At 41.9% G+C, this 26,937-nt stretch overlaps 1 long non-coding RNA gene across 1 annotated transcript; it reads right to left on the bottom strand.

Moving 5' to 3' along the window:
• Positions 1 to 26,667, bottom strand: LOC114604912 (uncharacterized). The gene is made up of 3 exons (XR_003708456.2): positions 26,310 to 26,667; positions 23,832 to 24,193; positions 1 to 1,808 (listed from the first exon to the last, which is right to left on the bottom strand). It is a non-coding gene; the product is annotated as an uncharacterized LOC114604912 (long non-coding RNA).
• Positions 26,668 to 26,937: the final 270 nt, after the last annotated feature.

Here is a 26,937-nt window from a genome sequence, read left to right as displayed (position 1 = left end):
TTAGTGCACATCTCTTTTATTGCATTACATTAATCAAATTCTGCGGAAGACATCCATCTCAGAAAAGTGTCACCAGGATATGCTAGGGAAAAAACATTTTTTGGAGGTTGGGGGAGACTGGCCTATCAGCTACATTGTCTTAAATGATTGTCAGCACCACATTACCCAGAAATTAAGATGAAGTACGTCAAGTGCCTCAGAAGACTACCCTGAAGCTAACATTCTGTGGGAAAACATAATTTAATTGGAGCAAGATAATGTGGCCTTGGTTCTTTTGCTCACAGAGAAAGTATGGTTTGGGGTGTTTCCATCTCACTCCCCCTTGGTATATGGCGTTAGTGAGAAATGTGCATAGCTCAATCCATAGAGCTACTTTCAAAAGTAATCCTTCTCACACAGGGCTCGTGTGAAGGGTCAGCAGGGCTGGTCATCTGCCAAAGGCCAAAACCCCAACAGAGAGCCCAGCATCAAGAGCCCCTTGGACCTGTTGCAATGAACAGTAGACTCACTATGGGATGGTTCCCATGGAGTATGTATTGACAGTCCTCCAACAGCTAGAAGGAACGTGGATCTCACATGGCAAAAAATAATAATCCAGTTTTAATTCTCACCCATGGTACCAGGAGTTAACATTATTTGCTTTTGTGAAGGCATGATATGGTACAATCTTATCACTATCTACTAAAGTATTCTTCTTTGGAGAGGTAGCAATTCAACTTGGGAAAATAATGAGAAAGTATTGAACTACATGAGGGAGTCCAAGGTACTCCATACTGTCTGGACATAAGACATTGTCTGCACATAAAGACCCATGTAGGTATTTTTAAAAAGCAGTGCAGAGGCACAGCTGAAAGTCATGATATATCACTTTGGAGATACAAAGACACTTGGAGGTTCTCTAATCACATGCACTTCAATTGTAAGGATTTTTGCAAAGTTACATAAAGTTAGGGGAAAGTGCTATGCGAACGTCAAATAGTAAAAAAAAAGTTCATGCTTATTTGGAATATTTCTCACAGTAGTCCTGTAAATTAAGTCATTATGGTGGACTCTGTACGATAGATGAGGGAATGAAGTCGAAAGGCACTTGCATTCCACAAGGCTACCCACTGAGTTAATGGATGGGGTCAATTTTAAACAAGACTATTGCCACAGCTCCTCTTAACATAGAGACATAGCATTGTTAATGACAGGCAGGGGAAGGTGACAGTATGGGGCGGAGAACGTTCTTCAAGCTGAGAGTCACAATCTCTTCTAAGAAACCTTCAAGGACCACAACATGCCAATGTTGCATTGGACCAGACCAGAGGCAAAAGTAGTTGGAGCATTGGATATATGTCTGAACCACTAATTCATTTCTACACACACTTCACTCTATGCTCCACCCACACAAGCTGGAAGCATCATCAGAGTTCAGGGACACATTCCTATGAGGCAAAACCATTCAAGAAGGGTGGAAAGCAGAAGTAATGAAGGGCATATCTTGGGAACGGGAGTGGTGGAAGGAAAATTCCAAGGACCAGGTAGAGTCTGAAGTTTCCCACCCCTGAAGTAGAGGCTCATAATCAACTTCATCACACACACTTCTGAGATTGTATCCATACTGGCAACTTCCAAAAATGTTGTATAATGGCACACACCTCCTCAGAATTGGAAGAAACCAAGGAGACTCAAATTCTGTATATGAAGTAATGTCTGTGTGGTAATGCAAGCTTCCTTGGAGGCTCCTTTTCTTGTTATTTGTTCCATCTCATGTCAGCCTGGATATCCTGGCATGCCTTCTGACCACCTTTGCTACCACAGCGATGCTGGAGAATGATTAAGGGAAAATTTGATTAACAACCATTATTTTTACATGATTCTACACATCGTTCCCCCTTCCCTTTCTGTTGTTTCATGTGCGATAATGTGAGCTTCCTCAGAGGTATGTTTTCATCTAATCAGAACTCCCCACACATCAAGGGAACGTATCCCATGTGGTCTAACAACCAAAAAGGGGAGAGAATGAAGTGCTTCATTAAAAACCGTGGAATTAACCTGCTGCATGTTAAATCTTGGGTTGCAACAAAAGTCCCGGAAAAGGTGAAAATTAAAAGATGCCACCTAAAGAGCTCTGCAAAATCAGAAATAATTTAATTCTTTACCGAGAGCTCTCTAAAACAAGCCAAGACTAAGTGAGAAGAGCAGGATGCCATTCCAAAATTATCAGACAAAAAGAAAAGAAGAATTATGGCTGAAGTTCATTCATAAATGGTATATCCTTCCTGTCATTCACACCTTCAAGTGCACAAAGTGAACAACTGTAGTGACTAGGTACAATGCATCAGCTCTTTGATACACATCTGTTTTAAAAGAGGGCACATGGAAGAGGGTTCAGCAGGGATGGGTATATCGAAACCACAGACATTTGCCACTTCCAAAAAGAATCCAGAGAACTGTAGTCTGGCAAGGGTGCAGAGAATTACAACAGAGGAAGTTGCCTTAGCACATAGAGACTAAGGGTGTAGTGGTAAGCTTTGAAGTGTGGGACCTCGTCCCCCAGAGTCACGCCCTAAGATAGGTATGCTGATCCATTATTACACATGCGTATACCTATCTACCAAAGAGCAGCAGTATACAGAAAAGTATTTGTATTAGCCTGGATGCAATCCAATACATAAATTCTGGGGGTTAAGCTCCATTAAGCTCAGTGGTGCTTACTTTCAGTTGTATAGATTTAACTTGGAAAACACAAAAGATTTTCAGTCAGATGAAATAAAAACAGTCTTGCAAGGAAGTGTTATCATTTAAACTGCTGGAATGAAGTAAGAACACCATAGAACAAAAGGAAAGAAGTATCCAGCCTCTGCTTATTTTTCTTCTTCTATGACTCCCTCTATGTTCTCACAAACAAACGTGAAAGCCTCATTATCACCTCAGCTGCTTGCCAGAACAAGGAGTGTCCATCAATTATACTCTGGCAGATGATGTCATCACTCCTGCTCTGATAAAAGTCCCATGATTCAGCCATCTAAGATAACTCTGCTGTGCCTCGTTACTAGCCCTTCTCCCCCTGCCCACTGACCCCTTCTCCTCTTCACAGTGGGTTGCAGTTTTGTTTCCTGCTCCTTCAAGGGTGGGGCAGCTTCATCAAGATGGCTGCATGAAGGTGTGCAAAAGAAGGACTCTGAAACAGCAGACTCCCTGCCCAACCTATGCAAATGGGTGTCAAAAGCCTATAGAGCTATAGGTGCGGAGGACACTCTACTCATAATCAGGAATGATTATGGCAGGAAAGGACTGATGGGTGTCCTCCACTGCTGCCAACTTAGCTTGGGTCTCAGATGTGAGAAGCAAGGGTCTATAGGATCTGTTATCCCATGGGTAGGCAAACTAAGGCCTGGGGACTGGATCTGGCCCAATTGCCTTCTAAATCTGGTCCAGGAATCAGCATGGTTTTACATGAGTAGAACGTGCCCATCTCTGGGTTATTTGTGGGGCATAGGAATTCACTCGTCATTGTTTTTTCAAAATATAGTCCTGCCCCACACAAGGTCTGAGGGACAGTGGACCAGCCCTCTGCTGAAGAAGTTTGCTGACCCCTGCATTATCCCCTCTATCTTATCTCTCTTCTGCCTTCAATTTTCTCTTCCTCTGCATCGCTACAGAACCTTTGCGCTGGTCCTCCTTTGCCACTGGCTGGGTGATGATGATCTGGCCACATACTGGACAGAAACCCCGCCTCCTCTTCATTCCCCCCCCACAGGAGAGGATGTAGCTCAGGCATAGGCAAACTTGGCCCTCCAGATGTTTTCAGACTACAACTCACATCATCCCCAGCTAACAGGACCAGTGTTCAGGGATGATGGGAATTGTAGCCCCAAAACATCTGGAGGGCCAAGTTTGCCTATGCCTGATGTAGCTGCATTGCTACAGAAACAGAGACCCCCTGTATTCCTGCCCTCCCTCTCAGCCCACCTCAACTTTGGCTCCTATGCATCATTGTTCCAGCAGGCATCCACATTCATCGTGGTGTGTGGCCTTTTGCCTGGCGGTCTTCTCAGTTCAGATTGCTATTGTCCCCCATTGCAAACATTCTACGCACATTCTAATAAATACACACAAGTCAAAGGAGGATTCATGCTGGCATAAGGCACTTTGTCTCCTACCTGTACATGTTCTTAGTTACATCAGCAAAGAGCAAGAGGCTGGAGGGAAAGCCTTCGTAGGCTAGTTAAGAGCATCCTAAAGTAGGAGATGAACTTTATCTGTCTGTTTTGTTGGATCAAACCTCATGGACAGAACCATCCTTTTACTAAAGGAAAACATGTTTTAAAATGATATTCCTGTCAGAGTCACTGTCATTGTGAGAGGCAGAGTGTATTAAGGAGGGGGAACATTTCTGCTACAAGACTACATTTCCAAAGTATTACGTGGGAAATTCCATATTCAAAAGAAGCCGCATTAGTTCCTTTAACAGAGTTCTTAAAGCAGCTATTTGATTATACAGACAGTGCTATATGTATCTCTAATTAAATGAATTTACCTTAAATTGTCTGATTTCCAGTGGTTCTTAATGAAACTTGACTTTCCTCTGTCCTAATCTGCCTCCTGAGACTCAAAATGGCAGCCTTCTGTCAAATTATTACAATTTTAAAATCATATTTAGCGAATTCCCTCTGTAATTGGATGCAGTGGTTAGGACAGCTTTCGTAATTACGCTGCAGTTTTCCTTTAAGACACACATATGAAAATTCTTTCTCTTCAAGCCCTTGGCACACTTGGAGTTACTGTTCCCACTCACAGCTGTCACTACCGTGCAAACTTAATAAATTCCATCTATGCATGACTTACTTAGCTAACCTCCATCCACCAGAGATATTCACATCCTGCTCAGGCAAAAAGGGGGGGGGGAGGAAAGAAAAAAAGAGAAAGGACAACAGTAAACCTTCAAACAATGGATCTCGCATTACAGTTTCACATAATAGGCTCACAGCTTTGTTCCTCAACTCAATAAGCATTTGCCAAGCAAAGAAGGACTTCCCTTAATAGCTGTTGAGAACTGTATTCTGTTCGCTTCAATCAGTTGTAAAAATCCAAACGATCACCATTAAGAAGTATAGCTTTCAGAAGGATAAGGATAATTTAAGATCTCAGCAAGAGAGGTTGACATGAGAGATACCCAGAGAGGTGCTTGGGGAAAGGAAGGGGACAAATGGATTCTGTTGAGCGCTGCAGTGTTCCCTTCATACACAGGAACTTGTGTGGGACGCAACTCCATCTACTGAAATCTATAGGCCCTAGTGTACAGTTTGTGCAGGATGCAGCACTGCATCCAGCCCTGGACATAAGTGAGGCATGTCAGCGTGTGTGTGCACATGACACATGATACTCCAGTGGGGTGGCAGAGCCTTGTAGACTACAAAGTAGAAGAGTTTGGATTTGAAGAGTTTGGATTTGATATCCCACTTTATCACTACCTGAAGGAGTCTCAAAGTGGCTAACATTCTCCTTTCCCTTCATCCCCCACAACAAACACTCTGTGAGGTGAGTGAGGCTGAGAGACTTGAGAGAAGTGTGACTAGCCCAAGGTCACCCAGCAGCTGCATGTGGAGGAGCGGGGAATCGAACCCGGTTCCCCAGATCACAAGTCTACTGCTCTTAACCATTACACCACACTGGCTCTACACTTTTGTAGACTACAAAATACCATGCCTGCCCCAAGCCAGCCCACTTTGTCCCTGCCTGCCCACTCATTCTCAAGTTGCATTCTAAGATCACATTAGGGTCAGGTATAATAATAATAATAATAATAATAATAATAATAATAATAATAAATTTATACCCCACCCATGTCCAGTAGTGATGTATGGAAGTGAGAGCTGGACCATAAAGAAGGCTGATCACCGAAGAATTGATGCTTTTGAATTATTGTGCTGGAGGAGACTCTTGAGAGTCCCATGGACTGCAAGAAGATCAAACGCATCCATTCTTAAGGAAATCAGCCCTGAGTGCTCACTGGAAGGACAGATCATGAAGCTGAGGCTCCAGTACTTTGGCCACCTCATGAGAAGAGAAGACTCCCTGGAAAAGACCCTGATGTTGGGAAAGATTGAGGGCACAAGGAGAAGGGGACGACAGAGGACAAGATGGTTGGACAGTGTTCTAGAAGCTACAAACATGAGTCTGACCAAACTGCGGGAGACAGTGGAAGACAGAAGTGCCTGGCGTGCTCTGGTCCATGGGGTCACAAAGAGTCGGACACGACTAAACTGGGCGGCTTCCAACCAAATATTAAGCATTAAAAACTTCCTTAAACAGGACTGCCTTCAGATGTCTTCTAAAAGTTGACATCTGATGGGAGGGTGTTCCACAGGGGGGCGCCAGCACTGAGAAGGCCCTCTGCCTGATTCCCTGTAGCCTCACTTCTTGCAGGGAGGGAACCGCCAAAATGCCCTCGGCTCTGGACCTCAGTGTCCGGGCTGAACGATGGGGGTGGAGACGCTCCTTCAGGATTCCCCTCCCCCATCATCCAAACTGAGTAAGTTCCCTCACCTACCCTACACTGCTTCCATGGTGGGTGGTGGTTTGGCATTTGTCATGTAGGAATGGTGAACATTACTGAAATAGGAGGAGGACAGCGCTGTCAGCATCCACCTGAGGGCAGCAGGTTAGCTTAGGGAGCCTAGGACAGGCCCCATGACACATACAGGGCTGTCCTTCAGCACAGCATCTACTGCCTGAGGCAGCCACTTCACTTTGCTTAATGGTAGGGCTGGCTGTGGACAATTCTCTATAACCAGGACTCTAATTGTTATGGAGGTGAATCTCTACTGGATAACAGAGTGAGCTACAAAACCCCAGCTGGATTTCTTTTCTCCCCCTCATGGCAGCTGACATATTGCTCTGAGGTCTATTCAGCCATGTGTCGAAAGTCCCTCCGTACCTAATGGTTTCCGTGAGAGCAGAGGGCAGTCATTAGCATGCTGAGCATTAGCATTCAGCATCTTGCCAGATTCAAAATAATATCCCGTATTAAACAAACACTCCTGGCTGCCAGGTAAAATGCACATCATCCTGCATCAGCCATCTTCACAAGGTTTCTGGAGGCGGAAAAACAAAGTAGACTTCACTTTGCATTAGAAAAGGAGCGCACTGAAGCCTTTGCTACGAGCAACAGTAAAAAGGCAGGATGCATCCATTTCCCTGAGAGCTTCCTGGCTACGACTCCTGCTCCTGTGAAATTGCTGTATTCTATACTTCCTTGTCTTTACCACCCAGGAGGATAGAAAAATTGGGCTGTAGTACAGGAAATGGGGAATTGCCTCCAGGGGAGAGTGTTGCAAACTGAATCCCTCTCTCAGGGTTTCTGAGCTGACTAGAGAAGGTGAAGAGGGCTTCGGAGAGATTTATTTGGGGAGGTCAGGAGGTCTCGTATGCTCAATTTGACCTCCTGAGCTGGATCCTCAACTGACAGCGTTGGAGCTGCATTGATTTACACCAGCTAAAGATCGGGCCCATTATGTTTTAATGCCTTGTCATTGCCTGCAGCCCTCCCTTGGTTCTATTTGGGTTTTTCTTCTGTGTGTAGCAGGGAAAAATGATAATGGGATAAACCCAGCACAAATTTTTGACCCCTCAAAAGGGCATAATTTTTAAAATATCACATGGATGTGGAAGGCTGGGGTGGGGGGCGAGTGTTTGCTCAGCAGCTGACTTTTCTATTTGAGTACTTTTGTAGGAAGCTCCAGCATACTTGGAAATGAGCTATAGAAAACTATTAACAGTTCCAACAGCTCTACCCTTTCCTTTACCTGCCTAAGGTGTCCCTAATGAGGGTTGAAATGAGTTGAACCAACTGTCATGCAATATACATGTTATACATGCACACCCATGCAACTATGGCCATTTGTTGGCATTACTGTCATATGGTGGCACACCTCACGTTCCAAGAGAGAGATTTACATTAATAATAAATATTTCAGTATCTTAATAAAACAAGTAAAATTGCCTTTGTTAACCATGTTGAAATATTCACTTTTTAAAAAAAAAAACAATCCTTGTTTTATGTTACGTGCATGTTTGTTGTACATCACCGTGGGAAGGGTGATTTATAAATATCCTGATTAAATAAGTAAAATAAGACTCCTTGCTTCAAGTGCATAGGTGCACTACAATAGCCATATCGGGTCTATATATATTGCTCATAGTGACATAATCCACAAGCATCATGCTATAAAGTATGGACTTCTTTGAACAGAATTCTTTAAAAAAATGTATTCTGGCTTTCCTGATGAAGAAAGAAAAAGAAATTAATTGCACAGCAAGCCGTGAATGCAATTCTTATCATGAAGGTATATTTTATAACCGATCTTTCCTTAAGTTGCCATTTGTTATTGCATATTAATAACATTAAATTCCATTATATTCTCAATTTCCATTCGGAAAATGGATGTCATAAGAGCATCTATAAATTATTCACATCTTTACTAAATGAAGGGCCATCAAAAAATTGTCAGATGCAATCTATACTGTATATGACTTGTGACACAATTGACAATGTAACTAATATTTTTAATACTCTCTAGTTACTTCTTAATTAGGGGCGCTCAAATGTTTTACAGCACGTGTTCTAAGTTTAAAATGGAGAGATGGTCTTATGAATAACTTTTGGCCCAGTTCTCTAATCGCTTATGTGGTGTGATGAGCTCAAAGGTGGTTCAAAGCTCCCCAGGTCCAAATTCATAGAGTTTCAAAGTTGTACCCTTGTGTCCAAGTTCCATAGAGAAAGTCTGGGTAGAAGATAGCTTTCGATCTACCAGGAATGCTCTGGGTGACTCTCACTCCTCTCACTCTCTGTTGTTTAAAAACTGCAGCAACAAAGGGCTTTCCTCATCTAAATTAGGCTCCTGAAAGCAAGAAAGGTGGAAAGAAAACGCAGTGCGGATTTTTGCAAGTCGGTATTGTGAGCTCATTTCTGGTATCAAAAACAAAATGCTGGGCTGAGTGTGTACTTCAGTGCAAGCTGTTCCTTAATTGCAAGTGCACGTCCAGGACTCTGAGCCACAATCTTGCACTTGGGTCAAGTTGATGGACCTTGGGTGTTCTAGTTTAAGCAACAACAACAACAACAACAATGGGAAGAAAACATTCTTTGACCAGAATGAGGGTCATGTGATTTTACTGAAGGCCTAGAAACTGCTCCAGCGCAGACATCTTTCTTAGGCAACTTTTCTCACACTTCTATGAGAAGAGAAAATATGTTATATTGCACAATGTGACATTATGGGAATAGCTGTGTTTTGTCAAACACACACCAAGACTACTGTTGTGGGCTGGGCATGTATAGCAACAGGAAATGTTTACCAGAGATTCTAGGAGGGTTTTGGTTTGGTTTTTTGTTACGGACATCTAAGCTGCAACCGGTCGCTCACAGAAAAACTAAGGGCCTGGTCTCACACTGCCAAGAGGTTTTATCCATCTTTTCATAAAAGGAGGAGCCATCTGGGGAAAGATAAAGTACCAGCCCCTCCAACGGAGAAGAAGTTGGGCACAACTAAATGCAGGGTGGACATTTCTCCTGCCTAGAACTCTCTACAGTCTTTCATTTCTTCTTAAGCTCCACCTCCATGAATATCTGTTTGATCAGGACAGTTTGCTCTGAGTTAGCTTCTTGGTTTTGGGTTCCTCATTCAGTCCTTCCTTCCTGGGCGGGCCAGGAGGAGAGCAAATGCCACGAAGGTGCACATGAACAGAAAACATCATGCCATAGCACGTTCCTTCGCTCTTGGCTCAAGCACTGGCCACAGATTCTGGAACCCATCAGTCACAAGTGAAACACAGACCCAGCAGTTCCTGTTCGTCTGCCAGCAGTTGGTTGATCAGAAAGACAGCAAGATTGCAATAGTCCTCAGGGAAAGAAGAAGAAAAAACAATGCATGGCTGGTGAACTCCATTTATATGAGTAGGTCGCAAGCTGGACAGGTCTGTTCTAGCTCATTCTGCCCTCAGTCTACAGCCCACTGATCGAGAAAACCCTTCTATCTTCTTCCACAGACTTGTTCCTCATATGTAGGCCTTATCTCTATTACAGGGTTAAACTAGTTTAATAGGTATTCCCTCCCTGCCCCCCTCCCCAAGAGTAATGGGAGCTGCAGCATGGAATCGGTAACAAAAAGTTCACCAGACCTCATTTCCCAGGATCCATGAGGTGTGGGGCATGTCAGGTAAAAGTGGTATTGCCATTCTAGATGGGCCTATAAAACACTGCCATCAACCCAACAAAATAGATCTGTATTTTGGCCAATCCTTAAGCAATGCAGGTTGAGGTACGGACTATACTTTGAAGTTCTTCTTTATAACCTCCCACCTTCTTTTCCCCGCTCAAAGTTTGAATTAATTTGACATTTGTTCACACGAACGAGGCACTGGGAAAGCATGGAAGGCGATTCACAGAACTCTCTCCTTTGCCCTTTTTCTGTTTTAGCCGCTTGCACACGCAGCCAAGTCCAGGCACTCATCGGACTGCAAATATAGCAATTATCCCCAGTAACGCTTTGACACTGTTACCACAGGCAAGTGGCCGGAGTGCATCAGCAGTCAAAATATCTAAGCAAGTTAACAAGCTCCTTTTACTCTCCACAGAGCAGGAGAAGAAAGGGAATCTAACCCCTGAGAAAATGTTAAAATAAAGGCTCAAGGAAGGCTTCTGGTGTTTGTTAAAGAAAATGGTGCCACCGTCTCGGCTTGATCAAGGTGTAGCATGTGAATCCCTGACAGATGTCCACGGCTGGATTTGATAGGGAAGGTTTTTGTGTGTTGTTTTCAGAACTGCTTTCTGTTCTCTGCTAATGAATGACTACAGTCCACAAGCATATGTGTTCAAACTACACCTACCGCGTCTGGCTTGGTTGTATCAGGAGGGTGGTGGAGGGGGGGGGTGTTTTGTTTTGTTTTGTTTTGAACTCCTCTTTGCTTTGCCCCCATTTCCCCCGCTCAGCTCCATTTTCCAAAATGCCCCCACATGTACCATACAAAAGACATCTAAACTCATTAAGTAAATTCCCAAAGAACTATTAACAAATTATTTTGTGGCAGCCAGAGATATCAGATTTAATTAGGTGATCGGTGTTGACGGGGTGCAAAAACAAAAGCCATCTCCTGTCGGAAAATGTCCAGGTCTGATATATAGGCTCCATTCTTTCCTGTATGGCACAGACAATAATTGTGTGTGTGTGTGTGTTTACAAAGGGAACCAGGGTTTTTAGACAAAAGCTTTAGACTAAGATTTGTTTTCCTTTCTCACCTGGTAACTTTAAAGAGCGGGGGAGGGGTGGCTTACGCATCCCAGTTGTAAAGGAAGCAAGCTATATAACCTACGCTGAGAACAGAATAGAAAGCAGCTCTAACAAGCATAATTTTTGCAAGCGATTAATCAAAATGTATTTAGCAAGTCATTTCCAATGATAATCAACAGACCTGCTTAAAACAATAACCATTTGGCAATGACAACACTTTTCGTTCATTCTGATGTAAGTGGGCTTTGATGCTTGAAATAAAACACAGCGCTTCCAATGACTAAAGTTTTTAACATGATGAATTATCTGACCAAGAAAATGCCATTACATGGCTCGAGGATTAAATATACGCATCTTTAAGCCTTATATGCCACAATATATTCAAGCATTGCTTTGAAGCAAAGAATTGTTCTCTCCACCCACCAACCTTATCATTGTATTTTGAACATTTGTCTTTTTCAAGACAATTATCTCTTTATTAGAAATCATTAGACAGCAACTCAGTAGCTCATTAGTATTTGGGGTTGGTATTTCTCCTCTCCTTCCTAAGAGATTGCAAACACAAAAGTGTGTAACTGCTGTAGTGAAGGGGGGGAGGGACTATCACACCTGTAAATTGAGAACCTAAGGCAGACTTCACTGTTGCTAAATCTTTTTACTATTGCACAAGGCTTGTGTGAAATCAGCATTAACACTGAGTAAAGAGCCACGTCTGCAGTCGTAGGCACATTTACTGAGAAGTCAGGTACATTATATCCAGTAGGACATATTTCTGAGTAAATAAACAAAGGACTGATCCTGTAACTGCACAATCCTGTACATGTCTACTCAGAAGTAAACTCCCCTTTCCTTAATGAGGCTTAATCCCATGTCAGTAGGTATAGAACTGCAGCCTCTGTAATTTAAGTGCCTCTATAGGAAAAGTCAAACTGATCACTTCCTGCTATTGTTGCTCCTCATCTCCCTTTGCCACCCTGGAAATGCCAACTGACATTGAAGGGGAAGAATATAAATGTTGGCAAAAGAAATAAAGACCCCTTTTGTTGGCTGTGATGCACTTCACTGCAAGCTCTAGGTAATGAAGTGGCGCGAAACTGGGCTGCCCAAATTCAGATGCTCCAAGAAAACCATGTGATCCAGTAGTTCTGGGGTGCTTCCAGAGAGGAGCTTAATTTGCAACAAGGTTGTTGATATAATCAGAAACAGGTCATTGGTAGCATGTCTGTATTACTGGATTTTCCCCCTGAAGGCATAAATTCAGATAAATTGGGAGAGCAGGCATTTTGAAGCCAACAATATAGTGCAGACACTGGGGGGGGGGGGGGCTGCTATGCATAAGAAGCCCTGACCCAATCTGGAAACACCCATGAAAAAGAATCACTTTGGTCCTGTTAGATCATGAAATTTGTGAATTCCCTGCAACTACCGCTGCAAGAATGATATTTGCCGCAAAATGGAAAGAAGACAAAGTCCCAATGAGAGAAGAATGGCTACAGAAATTAATGGAATATACAGAAATGGCAAAACTTATCGGAAGAATGAGAAATCAAGACAACAAAACTTTTAATAAGGAATGGAAATTGTTTATTGAATATTTACAAACAAATTAAGACATTAGCAGGATTACAGTGGTACCTCGGGTTGCATATGCTTCAGGTTACATATGCTTCAGGTTACAGACTCCGCTAACCCAGAAATAGTACCTCGGGTTAAGAACTTTGCTTCAGGATGAGAACAGAAATCGCGCAGCAGTGGCACGGCGGCAGCGGGAGGCTCCATTAGCTAAAATGGTGCTTCAGGTTAAGAACAGTTTCAGGTTAAGAATGGACCTCCAGAACGAATTAAGTACTTAACCCGAGGTACCACTGTGTTGTAAAAAACTTTCAGTTTCTAAATTGTATAGGAAATAGATGAGAAAAAGAATAGAGTTAATTGGGATATGCAGGGGTAAAGAAAGCAAACAAATTTATAGCGCCACAAAAAGAGGGAGGAGGAAGTCAAAGATTGGTATATAAGAATTGTGTGTGTGTGTGTGTGTTGCTGAAATGTATATTTGTTATAAATGAAAATCATAAATAACATTTTAAAAAAGAAATTTGCAAATTCCCTTTTTTAAAATTTCCTGAAACATTTTGTGGTGGCTTTTTTTGGGGGGGGGGGAGAATCATTCAGAAACTGTCCTAGTTAGCAAACAATGAATTACTGTAACTACACTATCTTCCAGCAATATGGAGTATACCAGGATTCATCTCCTGCAATGTTATGTCAGAGTATGGTGTGCTAGAATCACAATGACATTATGCCTTCTATCAGAAAGAAATCTGGTGTAAGTTTGTTGATTATTTTTTTCATACAGTTTGAGATAAAGAGGGGAAATGGGGGGCAGTATTATTGGCCATCGTGAAAAATAAAAAAAATAATAATTTGGAAGTATTTTAAACTTATTTTATCTGACTCCCTGACAGTTAATTTGGTGTGAAAAACGGCAACAGTAGAAAACAGATGTTAAGAGGCCAACATATAGTTAAGGTCAAAGCAAACATAAAACACAGCTTTTCTTTTCTAGGTAAGGAGAAAGATTTGTCCAGCAACAGGTTTTCTGCTAAACCTGCCTTTTTATTGTTCTGCTCATGCTATCTGCAGACTATACAATGGAATACTGTCTGCTATAGTGCAATACCTCTCAGCACTAGTAATTTAAGACTTTCTTCTCTGTAATACACTAAACCATCATAACCTGTCTCTTCCTATTTAGTTTAACCTACAACCACCACATACTGATTTGGCTGTGTGTGGCTTTCTCTATTGCCATTTATTACTCTGCTCGACTCCTGAAATTCTGTTTGCAATTTAAGGCCACAAATTAGAAGCGTAAGTCATCTGTTTCCTATAATCCTCCTGTCAGGGTTGGAATCACATTTGGAGCTCAGCACCATGGCTAGTCCTGGGCCCTTAAAGCCTCTCTGATTGGTTAAGCAGGCCAAGAGCTGTACTCTGAATAAATAAAATACACTGAAGTGCAGGGCTTTAGAAGCATGGAGAGGGGAAGGGAAGGGAAAGAAAGCAAGGAGGAAACTCACCGGCACATTTATTACATTATCATGCACAGAACCAATGGCAAAAAGAGACATAATAATAATAATAATAATATGTATTACAATACATTAGGTAATATTTATAAGGCAACTGATTGGGATTTCACGGCCCTTATTACCAGCTTATATACAAATATAGGAATATTATGGTTCATTCTGTGTTCCATACAGTAAACTTTTCCATAATATTTCTAGTCTTTGCTAATCAAATTAACTATTTCCCCCTCCTAATATCACCATGAAACCCACCCACCTTTTACAATACACTGAACAAATTTCTGCTTTTCTCCTCTATAACTATAGAGGCAACTTTAAGGAATATAGGTTTCTTTAAAATGCTCAGTTTTACTTCGCACAGACCCTCAACTCACTCTCACAAAATGTAATCAAATACAGACATTCCATGAAAACAGTTTAAGGCTATAATGGTCATGTGAATGTTATTTACCTGGTTGCTTGAAATCATATTTTCAGGTCTCTGCATCGCACAATGCTCTACTACAGAGAAAAGTAATGACTTCTCATACATTATTTTGAACTTTCTGTATTGCAAGATATTACCAAGCACTGCTAAAAGAACAAGGTTAAACAGTTCTTTGAATACGAACAGAATAACAATGTGGGCAAGAAATACTGCCCTCAGCAGTATCAAAAAGATCCTGTTAAATTAGAACAATTCAAACAGAAATTCTGGACATATTCATCCAGGTATAAACACCACTGAATACAGTAAGACTTACTTCTGAGTAAGCATATATAGGATGCATTGCAGATTTCATACAGAACGACATAACCAAGCATACCATATGTACTACTCAATCTTGAATTTATGCAGCAATAAACTCTGCATTGTATAATAACACAGGAGCAATCTGATCCAGGCGGAACCTCAAGCAGTGTATTTTTCATAGTTTTTTCTTAAGCAAAACAATAAAAACTATTACAGCATTTAAAGTTACAGGAATTATTTGTTTTTAAAAAAATAAAAAGAGCATTCCATTCCTCTTTGTGCTTCTGTAAGTTCAAACTTGGCTATGGTTTTAAATAAAATATGGCAGGTTATTCCTTTTAAATGTGCACCAAGATATTTGGAAGTTGGAGGGGGGGAAACCGCAGAAGAATTGGCCAAGATGTGATATTTTAGAAGCATCTGCTATGTATGATCTGCACTTTGATGTTTTTTAAAAACTGCATTCTGCATTACACAAATAAATGCACATTATGAGCCCCTAATACACAAATGCAAAGTCGTGTCAAGATTCATTTGCAGCATGCCCCATGATGACTCCTGAGCAAAGGACTCTCTCTTGATAATGAATGCCCATTATTACAAATAACCACGCAACAGAAAATCATTCACCAAAGACAAAAGCACACCCAAACTATTCTGTTTGCTCCAGAGCCGAGACACCAGTGCTTGATGCTATTAAAGAGCTTGGTGCTGGTAAAACAGTTGGAGCATTGCCATATAAATTAGGAACACACTGAAGACTTAGGAGGCTCTGGAAGCAAAAAAAAGCTGTATACCAAAATGCTAGAGAAGTTTCCTGGACCCCCTAGGAAATAGAACATTTGCCAGATTAAGGACAAATTTTTTAAAAAAAAATCTGATCTACAAACCAACTGAGCAGGAGTCTAATAGAACTAAACTGGCTTCAGTTAAGTACATTCTGGCTGAACTGAATTGCAGATCTCATGAATATAAGATCCTGACCCAACCATCCACACAATTCTCCCTGCCTTCAATGACTTTCCCATTAATTTAAAAAGAAAAGGGAAAACTCTGCATATGCAAAAGGATGGGTGGGTGTTTCATCTCCTCCACTGAAGTGAACAGGGAAGTCCACTCATTCAGGAGTGCCATCTGTGCATAAGATCAGGATATTGGGCTGCAATTATCATGCCACTTACTTGAGAATAGCCCCGTTGAGCCTATTCAGATATTATGGGGTCAGCTTGGCCACTGCTTGTATTAATTACAGATTGAGTAATCTAACCTCAGGTGACAATATCTGTGCCAGTCATCTTGCAAGCTATCCCATGGTACAACCCGGTCGTCAAACCATTCAATAGGAAAATCACATGTTTGAGTAGCATCCCACTTCCCCGACGCGCAAGACACACCACAGATAATCTCTACTTGAAGTTGCTGAGAAGCTATTTTCAGTCTGTTGCGCTAGCTTTCACAGGGTGATAGATGGAAATTGGAGGAAAACTAGATTCAGTGTGCTTGTCTGGGAAGTAGGCAGTTTTCAGTGATGCTACCAAATGATGTTACCATATGCACAATGCAACTTTGCAAAACAGAGAGAAACAGCTAATTCCGTATCCCCTCAAAGCCTTGCACATTAAATACAAGAGTGCAGCAGTTTAACGAGTAAATCATTGGGGAAACACATAGTGAGAAGATGTTGAATTGAGAATAGATTAAGTCATTCAGCTCTAAAAATGCTAAGAATAGCTAGCATGTGTATAGGAGTAGCTACAACATGAACCAGGTTTTTGTGAACTATGGTTATCTGAAACCTCTAGACTGATTCACACTGCGGGTTCATCACTTTATAAATATTTATTAGGGGATTCGTTATCCTGGTGCTCATAATCCCATTATCAGCATTGTTTACAGATGTTAAAAGGGGTAAAAATACAATAAAAAGCCAAGAAATTCATAAAAACAGGAAGATAAAGCAGCAGTAAAATTCCCCTTCAGGTGGGAATTTAAAAGGGCCTTCCTGGCACATGCTTCCTGGAGAGGGAGTTCCACAAATAGGACATCACAACAGGGAAGACCCTCTGTAGTTATGCACCCATAACTCTTCTCTGGGTGAGGAGACACCCAGAGAAGTTTCTGTGACAACAATTTTAGCACACAGGTAGATTGATGTGAATGCAGACATTTCTTCAGAAGCTATGCCTCAAGTCCCATGTTACAGTCTTCAGTTGTGCTCACAGAAACACCATGAGCCGGTGCTGTTCTTTAAGCACATGTGAGATATAATCTCAATACCCAGCCTAGTAAGTTGTGTAACATCTGTATTCTATACAAATTGTCATTTCCAGTCAGTCTTCAAGGACAGTCCCATGTACAATGCACTGCAGTAACCCGTAAATCTAGAATAGAAGAGTTGGAAGAGAGTTTGAGGATCATCTAGCCCAGGCCTCTGAAATGCAGGAATATGCAGTTGACCCAAATGGGGCTCGAACCCATGAACTTGGCGTTATCAGCACCAAGCTCTAACCAAAAGAGCAAATCCAACCTGAGGGGTACCATGGTATGGAGAATCATGGCCAGGCTTGTGTTGCAATATGCTGAATGTTTGAATGGGCCCTTGCAGATAAAATGTGAGCACAGGACTTTAATTTTGCTTCTTGTAACTTCAACTGCCAATCACCAGGTGTATAATAAAAGAATGGAGCAATCAAGTGATGTATACACATATATGCACCAATTATAGGAATAGTCTCCATTAAAGTATTCATTTTCTTAATAATGCAAGATAGCATATGGAGAAAAATCAGAAATATAAAATTTTGGTCCATATAAAAATACAGGGGGGAAATCTAGAATATATCTTATTTTTGCAGGCAAGTGTCTGTGTTGCCTCTTTACACCCCTCTACCCCCAGCTATGTGGCCTGACTCATGGCAAACCCTTGTAAATAGCATGGCTGTTTATCTGAGCTTCTGATTATTCCAATGGCCCTCTAGGCTATTTGGATAAATGATGTGCACTGTAATCATCACATCATTCTCAGTGATCTAGGAATGTAGTCATGCTTGGCATTTTCAAGGATGGAAGGACTGAGTCACAAATTCTGGTTCCATCTGTGTGCCTGGGAATCTGCATTCAATGAAACTAGAAATGAATTGAAAAAACGTTAAGTGTACCTCAAGGCTACCCCATGACTCAATGGTACTTGAAGTTCAACAACCAATTGTTCCATGGCCAACTCCAATACACTAGGTTACCTTAGACTAATTAAATGAGAATGTGTCAGAGGAGCATGGATAAGAACAGCAGAGTTAAGAAAACGATGCCTTGCATCTAGTCTCATTCCAGTTGAACATGTTTCTGCTGATTCAATCAAATCAAGGCTAATTCAAATCAACAGTACTAGTAATGGCTGGTCTCCCCTTGGCTCAGCTTGGACTTGGACTTGGCAGAACCTGGTTATTTTTCCAAATGAAATAGGAAAATAACCTGGCTCCTTTTTATCAGAACCCAGTTCAGAAATCAGAACTGAGCAAGCCTTTCTTATGAGCAGGAATGAGGGTCATTGGAGCTTGGGCCTCCTCACAAACAGAGAAATTCCTTCCTATTGCTAATACCAGTATTACGTTGATAAATATTTATTCCACAATCTCATATATTGGGCCAAATAACTCCAAAATTCAATCTTCTAAACCACGAATGGAGAACATTATTTTTTGTCAAAATCCACACTTCCTCAAGGGGAATATGTTGGGTACCACATAGTGGCAGTGGGTGGGACCAGAACCAAAAGTCTATTGCAGTATTTGCAGGATGGCATCTCTTTCTCACCCCATTTCTCTCTGGCACCTACAAATATGACAGGGAAAAGAGTGAGGCCCCCAGAGATGGACCAGAGGGCAAAGCTGCTCCTACCGTTTCTGAAGTGCTGCATAAAATTAGGCAGGGGACATGTGCAGCCTTAGAGCCACATATTGTGTGAGTGAAATGTGCCCTGGTGGAATTGGTTGTTAATTTATTAACCTCCTTAAGCTTTATAGTTCAATATCCCCATATAGTTTTTCATAGACAACAGGTGCTTTTGCTGATATTCTAGGCAGTTCCTCTATGGCCATGCAGTGAAAGCAAAAAAAGAAAGCAGCTACAGGATGTGATGAATTTTATAATTCAACAGGGAAATGTATCTCCTATAACGTGTTCATGGTTATACAGAAGAGATTGTCTTATCACCAGCAACATACCACTGATGGAATTGGATGATTTCTGTGATCAAAGTTGTTTTAAAAACTAAAATAGAATGAAGAGAGGATGGCTACATTTATTCCTGGAATAGAGAAACATGTCACTTGGTTAACTGAGGCCGGTTTTTATTATTAAGATTCAGTGGAAAGGCAATCTACAACACGTATACTATAGACCGTGCAGAAACGCTATATAATGCAGAAGCTGCCTTGTGACCTTTCCTCAGCCTACGGGCGTTTGAACCTGACCCATTGGTTGCACCTTTCCAGGTGTTGAGCAAAGCATTCCTGATTAGGGATGGGGCCAGCCACCTCTTTTCCGCATAAGGTCCCTAGCGGGTTGACATGTCATGACATAACTTTCAGGGGCATTTCTAGTCACTTGGAACAGGTCTTACTGGTGGTGGTGGTGGCTGATAAAATAATAATGTGAAATTTATTTTAAAAGGCAGTCCTCAGACAGTGGCGGAGGAAGCCACTCAGGCACCTGCCTCCTCTCCCCCCCCCCCGAGTCTGCCTGCCTCCTCCCACTCAGCCGCCCTACAGCTGGGGGGGGGGGTGGAGACAGTGGGAGGACCATTTGGGCAGCACAGAGCCTGCCCATGCCCTAGCCACTGTATCTCTTCCAGGAGAGACACGTGGCTCTAGAGTGCTGCAGGCCCCGCGGTACCGCCTGGCATTTTGTCACCCCCCCTCAGTGACACACCTACCGCACCCCCCTTCCTCCGCCCCTGCCCTCAGATCACCTCATAACCATGTCTAATAACATGTAAGTAGTAATTTTTTAAAGTAAGAATGTCATGTAGATTTTAAAAAATAATAATAACGAGGAAGCACACCAGAACAAGTTATTTAAAAATAAATTTATACAAAGGAGACATAGACCATCTGTCTTCCTGCCTCACTATACACCCCCCCCCCGTCCCTTGGTGTGTGGGTCAGTCTAACTCCAAAGGGGCTCATTTCCACACCCAGATCCCAAAGCCATGAGTAGCAGTTTGACAGCAGGGATGGGGAGCCCATGTTCGCCCCCAGATGTTGAACAACAGCTTCCTGTTCTAGGCTGCCCTGGTTCTGCCTCGTGTTCCTGAGGCTTTTGCATTCCTACTTGCTCTCTAGGGTCAAAAGAGCTGAGCCAATGGCAGAATGGCTCCTTGAGCTTACTGTGACATTGCAGCAGTTCATCCAGTAACTGCCTGAGGCTATACATCCCCCATCCTATAGTGCGGCTACCACCATCACCAGTAAACATTATTTTTAATAAAGCACCACTAAGAAAGAGGCAGGTGGTTACTGATTCTTTGTCAGCTGTTAGCAGTCTAGATCCCATTGGACATGTTTTCATCTGGCATATCAGCCAATCCATTTACCCTACTGACATGAACAAGGTCAGATTCTAGGAAACATCTCCCTTGCAACTCTTTGCAACATCCTTTGCCATAGTTACTGCAAAAATCAAACATATATTTCAAAACTTTGCAAAATGTGCATTGCATCGATTCTGAACCGCCACCCCCCACCCCCTCGGCTGACAAGCCAGCTAATGAAATCTGATTAGACACATAAAGAATGGGAGTAACAAGGAACATTCCAAATAATTATGCTGTTTCAGACATCTTTTACTTATAAAACAAATTTCCCTCAGAAGTGTCCTTTTAGACAACCCACCAAGAGGCTTGCCAGCTAACAGGATCATGAAAGCTGCCCAGGAAGAGCAACATATCCACACCAGTTAAAATGCCTTCAGCATTTTAATGCTGTTGAGTGATTCTGCTAAATAGAATGATGGGTGAATGACCATTCTTTACAAAGTCACTCAGCTACAGCTATGCCCTTGGCAAAAAAAAGAGAAAATATCGCAAACTTATGCAAACTGCAGGGACGGACTCTGTTGAACTACAGGAGTTAAAAGAAGGAGACGGGGCTATCAGGATACAATAAAATGATGAAATCCACTTCAGCTGCTCATAGGTCTGACTATGCTCCTGTCATCAACAACTGGAAAGTACTTGGAGAAAACCCCTTCTCTTCTCCACATTTTTCATTATTTGTGCTGTGACTATAAGCTGATTTAGAGGCCCACATTCAGACAGCAAAGGTGCAGAGAGAGACTTTCTTAGTGGTTCTCCACACAACAAGGACATAACCACAGAGTTATAAAATGCTTCAAACTGCCGATTCATCAGAATTCAAGCCTCTGCACTTTGGGGAAGTGTAGTCAGATCTCTCTTTGGGGGCTAGTCCTTCGGATCTCAGGATTAAGTCAGCAAAAAAGGAAGTCCTGACCAGCACTGAGAAATTTTTCCCTCACTCGCCTCATAATTAAGCTTGGACTTTCTGAGCTTTCTCAGAGAAAGCTGAGGGACTTTCCAAGGAAGCTTGTCTGGGGCAGCTCCCCTCCCCTTCCTTCCCACAAACTTACTGTCACAAAGTAGGAGTGTTCCTGTGCAGCGATTCAGCACATGCCTCATTTTATGGCCTGGCCACTTGTGTATATATAGTACCCACTGCCATTAAGAAGAGTGCGCCCCCCCCCAAAAAAAAAGAGAGTTTCCAAAGCTTTTAGCTCAAATGATTGAGCACTGTTAAGTTTTGGATGAAAGTGGGGGATTTATTGAAGGGTTGCATGTCTGATGGTGTAGAGTTTTGGTTTCTGGTGAGCCCATTACGAGTTGGGCATGAAATTTTGGAAGGTTTGGACTTGATTCATAATAGTTGATGAGACATAAAGTGCAGTTTGAAGGGGTTCAGTCCCCCGCATCCATATATCAATCTTTGTCCTCCCACAATATATTATTTTCTCTTACCATTCCACCCTCCTCCCTGGGATTTTGGACATTTACCAAGGCATTTGGGAGAGACATCTTATATGCTGATCTAGGAAATATATCTGCATCAAGAGAAAGTAACAAAAGATAGGGACATTTGAACAACTTAGTAACATGATATTATAGAATATTCTGTTCTGTATTGTAGGTATTTTTATTTGTTCACATTTTTTTTTACTCACCCTGAGTCTTTGGGATGGCTCAGGCCATACATATATAGTAAATACACCTTCTCCAAGACCAGGATGCCTAAATGGAAGTCGACAACCTTTCGATATCTATCCTACGCTAACAAAAGTAGCTGACAATCTTTCAGTATCAATCTGACATCAACGAAAGTATTTTCTGTTTGTCTGCTTGTCAGTTCTGCTGTATGAGTCAGAGACAAAATAACTTTTTATCCTGCTGATACTGTTGGCCATTTCACTTAACAGGTAAAACATGCACACACAAACATACACAATTTGAAACAAAATGTAACACCCATAATCGAAACAATCTTGCTTGCTTACCTAGCAGAATCACATAAGCCACAAAAATAAAATACAGTTTAGGCTACTGAGTTCAGCTTGGCATATTAGAATGTGATTGGCTTAATGGGATGGCTGCAGCTCCAGACAGGAGTTACCTTATTAGGAAAAAAGCAATGAACAAATGTCTCATTTTAAGAGTCCCAAGGAAATCCCATGAGGCCTTTGCTATCAGCCTCCATTTCCCTGTTATCCCAGCTTCAGCAGAGTGTTAGAAGAGTCATGCCATGTGAAGAGAAAATATCTTTCAAACACAACTTACCCTAATTCCATTCCTGGAATCTTGGGTGGAAATCTTATATGACATGATTTGAAACCTCAGGTGGCTTTGTTTGCTACAATTGGACTGGCCTGCCAGAACTGATCATCCCTCCCTTTGTACTCTTTGGTGAGATCAACACCATTCAATTAAAGCATATTTAATACACATGACTTTCCCCAAATGGACCCAGGGAACTGTAGCTCTCCCCTTACACAGCTACCATTCCCAGGGATTGTACCTTTAACAAACTACAGTTCCCAGGATTCCTTGGCGGAAGCCATCTGCTTTCAATGTGCTTTGAATGTATGGTGTGGGTGTGACCATATGCATTACCGATGCATATGGCAGGAGGAGGAACAACCATTATATTATATTATAATCATCATTATGATTATTTCAATACTCATTCACCTGCCGCTGTAAGAAGGGTATCCCAGCCATTTTAAAGGAGAAAAGAAAAGCACTGTTTTCTAAAAATGATGAGGCCCTAAATAAACTAAATCCATCAGTACATCAGTACCGGGTACACTATCTAAAGGACAAGATTTTTGCATTAAGCAACTTTAATGCCATCATCTGGGAACGCTAATTTGTAGAACTCTTCCATTCTTCGCTCAGTCTCAGTGTCGGAGATGGCATTTCTTCTGCATTGCTCCACTAACAACTGCACTTCCTTTGCCAAAAAGGAAAAAAAAAGGGCTCAGCACTTTTCCACCTGCCCAGTCATATAAATCAGCTGTGTGTGAGGCCCTAGACAGGTGAATTTGTCAAGCCTTAATATAGTCTTGCTACAAGTGAGCTGCTATTTATGGTGAATATTTTCTACTTGGGTTACAAACCAGAGTTTCCCTCTTCCCCGCTCTGCCCTCTCCTTCTGTTTTGTTTACCTTGCACATTTGGAAATTCTTGTCAGCGGCTCCCTGTCTTTGTTCAACATCCGCTTTCTTGTGAAGGTAGTTCGCCTGTGACAGGTGAGGCTCTTAACCTGCTTAGCTTCATCTCCGCTCCCCAGAGAACCTGTCCGTCTCTATCTTCCAGGTTCATGGTCTTGCCTCTCAGCCGCATCGACATGTTCCTGGGACATTAACCTGCAGGCCTAAAAAACTTCAAAAATCATTCCAACCGGAGAAGCACTTATACAAAATGTGTTTGATAGCTGTGCTTACCTTTCCTGCAGGCTTGCTATATGCCAGGCCTTCATAAGCTGCACTCTCCATTTCTGTCACTCATGTCATCTGCTCAGTGAAATCTAAAAGATCGTTGAACAATGTGTTGAACTATTTCCCTTTTTTATTTGTCTTTTCTTCCCCCCCCCCCCCCACCACCACAACCAGCTCTTAAAAGAAGCACACAGCAAAGGGCTGCTATCAAGCAGGATGATACACTGGGAATGAAGAAAAGCATCTACGAAGAAAAACGCTGAAAACTTCCCAGTAAAAACTATGAAGATATCACAAAGTGACATGGCTTCTGTGCCTCTCAGTAAGAAAAGAGGCCCGCCTTTCTTTCCAGAGGGATGAAAAAAGGAAGTACATGGAATGTTCAGGAAGATAACTTTCAAATTCCACATCTCAGTAGTAGATTTTTCACTAGAATTTATTATAGAAGCTGGAAGGAAGGTGTGAAACAATGACCCCACAGCCCATAAACTTCTAGGTATATTTTGCTAGGGAAATAAATTATTCTTTGGTGATTTAACATATCTCTGGTTTGTAATTACTACTCAGTCCAATACCTTTCTGAACGTTTGACCTGACAGGCCCCATTTATTCATTTAAGAAGAGATTTACTTACTGAAGTTGCTTGAGGGAAGCTGTGCATAAGCCTGTATTGTGGGTGTCTGTGTGTCTCTAGATATATATGGTTGGGTTTTGTCTTCCTACCATAGCCAGATTAGACACAATGATATCAATGTGACTTCAAATAATCAGGACAAGTTCAAAAGATTTCAGTATTACTGAAGTTTGGTAAATATTACTAAGTTTGGATCCAACTGATAATTTATACTTGGGGTGAGGGAACAAATTTTGAAGGCCAGCTCCAGACTTTTGCCCACCATCCAAGTGAGAGGCAAAAGAGCTGTTCTCCTCTCTTTGACACTGAGAGAGCGGCAAAAAGGAAGGATGGAAGATCATGTTAGAATTACGCAGTGTATTTTACCATCTCTGTCATCAATATGCTGTTCTTCACATCAATCAGGGTGGACCAAACTATCTCAGACTTGATACACTCGCTGCCTCCTGGATACCACCATAGATGTTTCTACATATATGAGAACTGTAAGGGTTTAAGGCATCTTTGCCCTGTTCATATTTAGATCTCAAATCTTGATAGCAAACCATTTCAGGTAAATAAGGTCTTTCCCTTGGTTTGGCACACACTTCTACACCTTCACACTTAGCTGGGCCCAAGGTGCATTTGTGGAAAGCCAGATTGTTTTAGTTCACATAATAAGCGAACTCACTGTTCTACCTGCATGTCTGAGACAATTGCCAGGAGACTTCCGAACATTTCAATCAGAGGCATGGGTTATAAAGCTGTCAGTTTCCTTGTAGGTTAATTTGCCTCTCTCTTGGTCCTATCATTCTGCTCATTTACAAAGAAACCAGACCAGTTCTTTTGGGGGTATACTTATACTGATTTCAGTGTGAAGGCTTTCTTTCCCACTTTTCCTTGCCTTTCTTTTTGGGTGGGTGCAACAGAGGAATTAAACAGAGCTTTAAAACTGAGATTTGCAATTTCATCATCACCGCATTGCAATGCTAATAGCATTCTTGTGGGTAACCATACTACATCCATTTAAGGTGACCTTCCCCAATCATTCACAATCTCAGTGTTACATGATCAACAGAAACTATGATGTCAGTTAAATACCATCAAAAATATATCATGGGTGATACCCGGTGTTAACCATACTCAGAATAGACTCATTGAAATAAGCAGAGTTAAGTAAAGCTCACTCTGCTGTAAAATGGTAGTAGTAAAATGATCTGAAGGTACACAAGGCCACCATCTTGCTGATGGTCAGTGTCTGAATGGAGGGTTGACTGGAAACCATATGTGCATCATCAGGCATGACCATGCAGTCATAGTACTTCTTAGGATTCCTTTGTATTCAGATGATATATTGCCTACTTTTATGCCCTTTATGAATAAATGTGTTGGGGGTGTATGTGTATGTACACAAACATGCATCTGGGGGGGTGGGGTATCAAACTGGGTCTTTGCCCTCGGTGACAGAAAGCCTAGTTTCAGCCCCACCTTGTCCCTTCAATTGAGAAATAGCTGAAGGAAACAACCGAGCCTTCTTTGTGGTTGCACCAAAGCATTTTCATTGTTGTTGTTGAAAACATAGCAGTACTCACTTATTTCAGCAAGCACTTCCAGGGCTACAGCTCAGGCTGCTGGTGTTTGGTTTGCTGTGGTCTATTTCTGGGTTTGTTGTCTTTGTCCATGGAATTTTCTTGGCAGGGATACTGGAGTGGCTTGCCGGTTCCTGCTCCAGGTTCTCTTTTGAGAAGAGAAGACGCCCTGGAAAAGACCCTGATGTTGGGAAAGATCACAAGGAGAAGGAGACAACAGAGGACGAGATGGTTGGATAGTGTTCTCGAAGCTACCAGCATGAGTTTGACCAAACTGCGGGAGGCAGTGGAAGACAGGAGTGCCTGGCGTGCTCTGGTCCATGGGGTCACAAAGAGCCGGACACGACTAAATGACTAAACAACAACAAATTTCTGGGTTTTAGACCCGTTGCTTACTATGCTGCTTATTCCCCATCCTGGCCCCTGCCCACTTTATTGATATTTTACAGTGTTTTTTTATATATTTTACATCACTGGTATTTCAGTGTGAGGATGGCATATATATAAATAAATAAAATAGATCCGGAATGCTCTGCTGCCTCTAAGCAAGTGCCTCTTTCCCTGTAAGAGAATGCTATACTGTAATCTGGCATGTGAGAGAATAGTCTATTTTAATTCTGTTCATCTGCTC

The sequence above is a fragment of the Podarcis muralis genome, chromosome 1 (assembly GCF_964188315.1).
Source record: "Podarcis muralis chromosome 1, rPodMur119.hap1.1, whole genome shotgun sequence".
Classification (NCBI taxonomy): domain Eukaryota; kingdom Metazoa; phylum Chordata; class Lepidosauria; order Squamata; family Lacertidae; genus Podarcis; species Podarcis muralis.
The sequence above is the reverse complement of the archived record's forward strand: the minus strand, read 5'-3'. Positions and strand labels throughout refer to the sequence as shown.